General features: G+C 37.9%; 1 long non-coding RNA gene across 1 annotated transcript; it reads left to right on the top strand.

Moving 5' to 3' along the window:
* The first annotated feature begins 1382 nt into the window (after positions 1–1382).
* On the top strand, positions 1383–8554 carry LOC125100318 (uncharacterized). The gene is made up of 2 exons (XR_007127499.1): positions 1383–1649; positions 8483–8554. It is a non-coding gene; the product is annotated as an uncharacterized LOC125100318 (long non-coding RNA).
* The last annotated feature ends 247 nt before the right edge of the window (positions 8555–8801 follow it).

Genomic DNA, 8801 nt, shown 5'->3' on the forward strand with positions numbered 1-8801 from the left:
CCATCCCACTTGCTTAAACATGGACCTGGATTTCCTGTTATACCTTGGCCTTCCTCTTCCCTAGTCATTCTTTTCAATTCAGCCTTTTCTACTTCTGGTTTTTCCTTTTTTGTTTCCACTCAGTTCCTATCAAGATAGACTATGCCATTCAGAATCAGCATGCAAAAGTCAACAAAAATTAGTTGTGAGAAGAAACCTTTAAAAACCACCGTGTTATGCTTGTCAACATGCCCTTGTCATAGGCAGAACAATCTTTGACAGATCACTGATTTGAAAGTTTTTATTAAGGGTAGGAAAAGAAAAAAGTTGGAGCATCAGGAAGTAGCAATCACACATCATTCATTAAGGGCTTACCTAATGCCTGGCACTGAATTGAGCCATTTATAGACAGTATCTAATTTAATCTCCACCACAACCATATGGCAAAAACATTACTCCTGGTAATTTACTGAGGAGAAATCTGAGGCCTGGAGACATTATGCAATTTACCTAAGGTTATACAGTTTAACAGGTCAAGCAGAAATTTGGACTTGCCTTTGATGGATTCTGGAGATCATGGGACAATAACCATTTGGGTGAGCTGCATCTCGGCCCCTTGTGGGCACTCTTTCTTGAAAGACTATCTTGATTAGAGAATAAGATTGACAGTTACATGATCCAAGATTACTTTTTCAATGCAGGCATAGCAAATTTCCAATAATCTCTTCTTTAAAAAGGATCAAAGAACCATTTCTTTAAAAGAAAGGAAGGAGAAAAGGAGATCCCTCCTTCCTTTCTGGGGTGATGGTCAGACCCAAACCCCTGAGGCAAATGAGCAGATGGATTATGAAACCACAGCAGAATCTTCCTTTTGCTCCAGGGGAAGGAGTTGTCCTCCCAAACATTTTCACACTTTGCTTTTTCATTATTTCTGTCCTTTGAGTCACCGCGTCACTGCTTGAAGCAGGAGCGGAAGTCGGGAAAATGCCAGAGGCGAGGGCCACTTTTCGGTCACAAAGCAATTCAAGTGGTAGTTCTCCTTCTCTCGCACATCCTGGCTGGGCCCCATGCCAGGAAAGCACTCCTCCATCCTCAGGATGGCAACTGGGCCTGAATGGGATGTAGGAAGCTTTCACTTATCCCATCATTCTGGATTGCCTGTGTCGACTCTGTGGACGGGAGGGAAGAATAATAAGCACAGCCAACTGCCAGAAACTTCTCGTTGCCTCAGTGCATATCTATTTTTCCGCTGGATGACTTTTATTTTTGCATTTTTAATTGCTTTATTTGTATTGTCCCTTTCCTCGTGGCAATTTCTAAATACCTCTTTGGGGAGGCTTTTATGTTCAGATCAGTGACAGTACCACCGAGGTCTCAAGCTAAGCATGGAAGCCTGGATCTTCTTGCGGCTTTCCTAATAGGCCCGCTTGTGAGTCTCGCTGCTGGGATACCACGTCCAAGTGGATGTTTACTGAAGAAAAACCAGGAGTTGCAGAAAAGCGGACAGGAACAACTTGTCAGAACTCTGATCCAATGACTCATCAAATTGTACCCACATTACGCAACCATTATCCGGTGGGGAAGAGCGCACCCGGGAAAGAGAGATCCAGCAGCCTGGCTCCCGACCCTGTGTGGCCAACTGTGTAATGCTCTCCAGCAAGAAAAAGGAGGTAATCACAACCCCTCACTTTCTATTCACAGAGATAAGAGAATGAATTTGATCATGTCTGTGGACTGCTTTGAGGCCTTTGGAATAAAGGCGTTCTACAAATATCTATTTCTATGTATAGTTGTCTGTGTTGAGTGTGTGTGTGTGTGTGTGTGTGTGTGTATGTGCACGCACTCTTCTTCTTGAGTAATAGGACAGAAAGAGAATTTCCTATATGACATGCCAAATACATTTCATAGTCTCTGTATGCTGTGTGCTCATATATCTAAACATTTTTACAGGTAAGTTGCTTTCTGTCTTACGAAAAACGTCTCTCGGCTGCATTGGGGTCTTAAATATCCATGGTACAAACTGGCAGCTTAGTGCTTTTCATTCAGTATCTAGCAGACGAGCAAATCCCAGGGCTGAGCTATTGATCCGGCTGAACTCACAAGCAGTATGTCCTTATTCTTCTGGTTCAGTAGCCTTGGATGTAGTATACAAAATAATTTGCCGCATTCTTCAAAGAGATTTTCCCTTGGGGTAGGAAAAACACAGTTGGAAAGATGCAAAGATATTTCACTGTGTTCAACAATAAAAGGAACATTTTAAATAAGTTTACTGACTTAAAGAAGCCTACTTGTTTTATGTTTGATGTTTTTTTTTTTAACTTTATTCCGTATTTCCATTTAAAAAGGCCAAAAGAGTGCAACTTTAATCAAAGCCCTTTTAAAATCATTTTAACCTTCCCACCATAAGCTAATCTCTTACTCTCTAATCATTCAGTTCTTGGGGAAAAGACTTAATTTCCAAATCAGCTTTTATTAATGTTTATCACACTATCGTTTCTTGGCTTTTTATTCCTTTTTTCTAATTGATGTAGCATATTATTGTCAAGATGTGAACCAATATTTTTCTGTTCCATGTGAAAGACAAAGCAGAAGAAAGAAGACAGAGAAACAGTTGGTGGTCACCATGACAAGGTCCTTATTTATTAGTCTACTATCCTGTTAGAGACAGGGTTTGAGTGCTCGGGAAGGTGACCTGGATGCTCAGTCCAGTGAAGACTTTGAATTTAAAGCAGAACTTGATCAAGACCTAAAAGCTAAGTAATCAGTGATTAAGCTAAGTAATCAGGTCTCTCTACAGTCCAGTTCCTCCACCAGTAAAATGACCCTACATCATAAAATCAGTGTAAGACTCAGGTTAGAAAAAATGTACTGAGGGCATTTAGCACAATCCTAGAACATAGTAAGCACTCAAAAATAAGTACTTAATATTACGAATGGTAACATCAGTAGCAATAATGGCAGTCATGGGGACACAAAGCTATAGATCAAACTCAAATAAGTCAAACTCTTAAGAAAAATGTTTACTGCCTAGCTCATGTTAGGCACTGTCTTAGACATTGTACTAGGCACTGGGGGATACCAATTAAGAAGAATAAGGCACAGTGTCTACCCTAAAGAACTAACTATCTAGTTAAAATGATACATGGGAAATATATTTAACACAAGACAATTAACTATCAAATGAATAATAAAGGCAATCAAATGGGGGGTTAGAGAATAGAGTTCATAGATTGGAATAGTAATAGCATTCATTATCAGACAAAAATGCAGAAATAAGATATATAGTACATATACATATATAAATATGTTTAGAGAGATGATTTCTTCAATATTTTTATCCACAACTCACACACATGCAATACACATTAAATAGTCAGCTGTCAGGAAATACAACCATCGCACCATCATCCAAATATTAAGTAATTCTAGGAAATCAATCTCTATTTGATGAGCTGAAAAAAAGCCAATCATAAAAAGTTAATACAAGCAAGAATTTGAGTAGCCCAAGTAACCCAATGTCAAGTATTACATTTCAGTTTGCTTCTGGGAAATTAACATAGTTTATATCAATAAGAAATGAGGAAGTGGTCCTTTTTTTAAACAAAGGCAACAATTGGGCTGTAATTGTATAATCAATAGTCTTTTTTGCTGGTGTATGGATAGTGCCCAGAGCATTGAATTGAAGATTTAATGTACATGAAGAATGAAAGGATAATTGTCTAATAATCATCTCAGTGATGATATCAAGTAGATGTTAATGAATTATGAACATAATATTAATTATTATTAGTTTTTTTTATTACTATTCACAATTTGGTTACGTTTCAGGACACCAAGATAAATTTATACTCAGAATGTTCATACTTACTGCCCAGTCCTCTGTTTTGCTGATGTTATCTCATACTAGTGAGATTTGAAAATAAAATCTGTTTTAGAAGAAATTTATATAGAATTTAAGTTCGCTACTTCAGATTTACTCATACATTCATTAATTCAATAAATATTTTAAGAGCTGGAGACACCACTGTGCATATAACATACAGAGAGAGACAAATCAATACATACAGTAATTATAAATTACATATAATTGAAGAATTGTTAAGTAATAAAAAATGGCATTAAGAAAAACAAAGCAGAAGACTACTTTTTTAAAACTCTCTTAGGAAGGTGCCTAGGTGCCTTAGTTGGTTAAGCAACTGCCTTCAGCTGGGGTTATGATCCCGGAGTCCCGGGATCGAGTGCTGCATCGGGCTCCAGCTCCACAGGGAGTCTGCTTCCCCCTCTGACCCACTCCCTGCTCATGCTCTCTCTCTCTCACTGTCTCTCTCTCTCAAAAAAATAAATAAAATCTTTAAAAAATATATAAAATTATCTTAGGAGATCAAATTTCAGCAGAGACTTCACTGAAAAAACAGGGTGAACCACGCATGTGAAGCCTAGGGTAAGATCATTTTAGGAGGAAAGAATAGGCTGTGCACGGCCATCCTACTCAAGTGGACTTAAGTTATTTCAAGAACAGCAAGGAGACCAGTATGTCCTCAGGCACAAAGAAGTCTAATGCATTGCCTGAAATTTTGTTCTAAGTTTTGTGTATGAGAATTTTGATTTCTGTATCTACACTTGATTAACTTAGTATTACATATCCAAAACAACCACTCACTGTGTTCTTTTAGAACACAGAAGAAAGCAGGTTAAAATTAATTTAAAGTAGTTCTAGGATGGTAACCCCAGGAACCTGGCACTTTTAAAAGCAAAAACAAACAAGAGTCAACAGACACAAACTGCAGAAGTAAACCTGTAATGCCTTAAACTACTTGTAATTATTGAACAGAGAATATAATATTCGAAAAAAAACTCCAGGGCCAGAATGACTTTTGAAATAGCACTTTAAATTTAAAGGAAAAGTTAATTCCCATACTAGCAAAACTACTTTATTTTTTTATGCTTTATTTTATTTTATTTTATTTTATTTTATTTTATTTTTTCTGTGTTCCAAGATTCATTGTTTAGGCACCACACGCAGTGCTCCATGCAATACGTGTTCCCCTTAGTATCCACCACCAGGCTCTCCTAACTCCCCACCCCTTTTCCCTCTAAAATTCTGTTTCTCAGAGTCCCCGGTCTCTCATGGCAAAACTACTTTAAGCGCATTTTTCTAAATGTTACTTAATTACAAAACCATTGCAAAGTAACACAAAAATTAAAAGTTTATAACAGGATGGGGTGCCTGGGTGGCTCAGTGGGTTAAAGCCTCTGCCTTCACCTCAGGTCATAATCTCAGGGTCTTGGGATCGAGGCCCGCATCAAACTCTCTGCTCGGCAGGAAGACTGCTTTTCCCTCTCTCTGCTGCCTCTCTGGCTGTCAAGTAAATAAATAAAATCTTTAAAAAAAAAAAAAAGTTTATAACAGGAGTATTAAATCGGTTGTTTCAGTTTGACCAAAATATCTATCTTTTGCTAGCTGCAGTCTGATTGATGTACTGATATGATTCCAAAACTTCATCTTGGTTTAGTTAGCAACGTCTGCTATGCCATTTTTAAGTCTAAGAGAAGCAAAAATTTTCAACAAATATAATAAATATATTGAGACCTCTTTCAAACCAATAATCAAGTCTAATTTCTCCTTGAGAAAGAGAAAAATGGGCAAATGATATACAGTACAACCTAAAGAAGCAGGAGTATAAATGACCAATTAGAAAAAGAAATATATAATTTCTTTAGTAATGAAAGAAATAAAAATTAAATCAACCATGACACCCTGTATTAGCCTAGCAGATGAACAAACACATAAGAAAGAAATTCACTCCTCCTCAGCACTTATGAGTGAGTAGTCAGATAGCTGTGATCTGGTGACACATAAAGCATTTCCTTCGAGTTTCAGACCTCCCCAACATGTCTGACTTAACAAATCAGTTCCCTGCTTAATGATGGAAAATGCTCCACAACTTTATCATTATGCAGAACAAAATCATTTCATTTTTTAAAAAAGATTTTATTTATTTATTTGACAGAGAGAGAGAGATCATAAGCAGGCAGAGAGGGAGGTAGAAAGGGAGGGAGAAGCAGGCTCCCTGCTGAGCAGAGAGCCTGATTTGGAGCTCGATCCCAAGACACTGAGATCATGACCTGAGCCGAAGGCAGGAGCTTAACCCACCTAGCCACCTAGGGGCCCCAACAAAATCATTTTAATGTGACTTCTGTCAGTATTTTGGTCTCTAGCTGATAAAGATTTCATTATTAACTGGGTTACTATCCAATATTCCAGAGAAGTGATGTGACTTTTTACAAATTCACTGAAAAGAGAAATCTAAAAGAAATTTCTCTTTCTTTATCACCATGGAGGAATAGTGATTTCTCAAAGTGAGTCCCAGAGATAACCTAGATTGTGTCTAGACCTATCGGAACCTAGGAACCTGAATGGGTAACAACCCCCAGGAGTTGCTGATGCACACAAGTCTTCGACTCACTGATCCAGAGGAAGCAAACAAAAATTAACCCATACCGACACACAACAAGAGTCATAGATGTGTCTCAGAGACACCCAGCTGCAAAGTGGAGAGCACATGAGGTAAGGCATTGCCATGTCTAAAGGCCCTTGGAAAACCAGCCTGGGAGGCCAGAGAATGACCTCCAAGAATGGGCCTTATGTTTGACCTTGGAAGCTGACTTGCCAGGCAGTCCTATGCAACTCCAGACAGCTCTGCTCCGCAGCCAAACCTGGTAAGGGCAGCAGGAAGCCAGCCGTGCCACTCCCTTACCAGCATTTCAGTTACGGCCACCCTTGGGGTCAGCACACAGACACGCTGGCTTCAACCTTTTACCTAATTATCTCAAAGGTTACCATGGGTTTAATTTTCTCATCTTCTGCTTACTGATATCACACCATCTTCAGTGACCATGAATCATATGCCAGTAAAAGATGAGAATGTATTCAAAACAGGCAGTACAGAATAAACAATGCATTCAGACTTTAAAAAAAAAAAAAAAAGCTACACATGAGACTCTTTTTTTCCTGCAAATACAGACAGATGAATGGAGAATATGATATCTGACATGATCATGGCGCTCTAATGGCAGTAAAGTATTACTGAGTATCTTTTAGCCTGCTTGTGGCTTGTTTGTTCACACTTAGGGCCAGTTTCATGAAAGGGAGAAGCAGAACCGTATTTTTCCATTTGTAGCACTGTAAAAAGGAAATGACATTTTTATTTGTTATATGAATAGTTTCCAATTGTTTCTTAGTTTCTTTGAAACTAGTTTTTAAAAATATTTCTGAGAACGTTAATAAATTTTCTTAAGCAACAAATTGTGCTTTTATCTACATTTTCAGTTTCTCAAAATACCAGAGAGGACTTGCAAAGTAACTTCAGCATTTCTGCAAAAGCCCAAATGTAAACAAAGAGTAAATACAAATGCCAGGAGTCTGTTAAAATTCGACAAATGTGCCCTCTACCCACTATGCTTTGCTTGAATTGGGTTCTTTGTGTCCTCATTTCCCCTAGCCTTGGCCAAGTGCGTTTTGTCTCTCCTAGTGCCCTGATGATGACACAATAGTGTGCATTCATTGCCGTGGCGTGTGCAGAACTACGGTTCGAGGTTCCGTCATTGTTTCCTCGGAGTAACCATTCCTGGGAGTGAGTCGTACTCGTCCTTAAGGATGAGCACTATAAAATTTTGACTCTCTCGTTGACTAAAAATCTCTTCATCCAAAATACTGTTTAATATCGCCATTTTTCTCATTTAGGATATAGAAATAGTGCATGAACATACAACACACTTTCAACACTATGATAGGGGAAAAAAAAAAGATAATATTATCTTGGCTTTCCCCTACCAAGGTGTTCATTGATTAGGAGACTTTGGCTCATCTTCACTGTTATTATAATTATTGTGAAGGGGAAATTGAATTCAGAATCTGTATGAAGCAATGGAGTAATTCCAAAGAGCAGCTGTGTTCATCTTCATCGCTAATCACTAAATGGGACTGGTTAAAAACGCTCGGGGAGACTATCAGGAAGGCATTGTTGATTTACGTTACATAGATAAACAAGCCACATAAAAAATGAAAGTACAATGCTGACTGAATTGTAAGTGATTAAACATTAATGACTGTAAAGCTTAGTCAAACACTGAAAGTCTTAAAGTCTTGCATAGTACATCATGTTGAGTGTCAACGGATAAAACAGAATGCCAATATTAGTTGGAATGTTCTTGAAAAGAGTTAAGCTTTGTCAATAGCTATAAATGTACATGTGCCAATATCTAAAAATCTATCGGTCTCTGTACACTGTTTGTAGAGGCTGGATCAGTCTGACCATACCAAAATGTTCTACTGGTTGGCATCGAAAATAAATCTGTAAGTAAATTTTATATGCACTTATTTGTTTATTTTGTGTCATGTGTATGGATTTTGATATTGATGTAATTAAGTATTTATTATGTACACTAAAAGAAGGCAGAGATAGAATGAATAAATTCAATTTTTCTTTTTTTTTCTTCTGAGCCTCTCGACAACATGGAACGCTGTAATGAAAGCAAGTTTAAGCCAATATTTGTCAAATATCAAATAATTATTAAAAAGGAAGCACAAAAAGAGTCAGACATCCTTTTTTTTGTCATCTTAAGAAAGTCTCCAAACTCTGTCCCCAGCCACTTTGGACAGTTATCTTCCAAGGACAATAAATCTGAGCCCAGGATGGATGGCATGGTAATTCCAAAGCTCCGTTCAGCCCAGTACTCCTACTCCTGTCACAGATGAAGTTATTGCCCTATCTGACAAAAAAGGTTGTCCGATCCTGCTAGTAAAAGTTCGATTCATCAGT

This window comes from Lutra lutra, chromosome 5 (genome assembly GCF_902655055.1).
Source record: "Lutra lutra chromosome 5, mLutLut1.2, whole genome shotgun sequence".
In the NCBI taxonomy this organism is placed as follows: domain Eukaryota; kingdom Metazoa; phylum Chordata; class Mammalia; order Carnivora; family Mustelidae; genus Lutra; species Lutra lutra.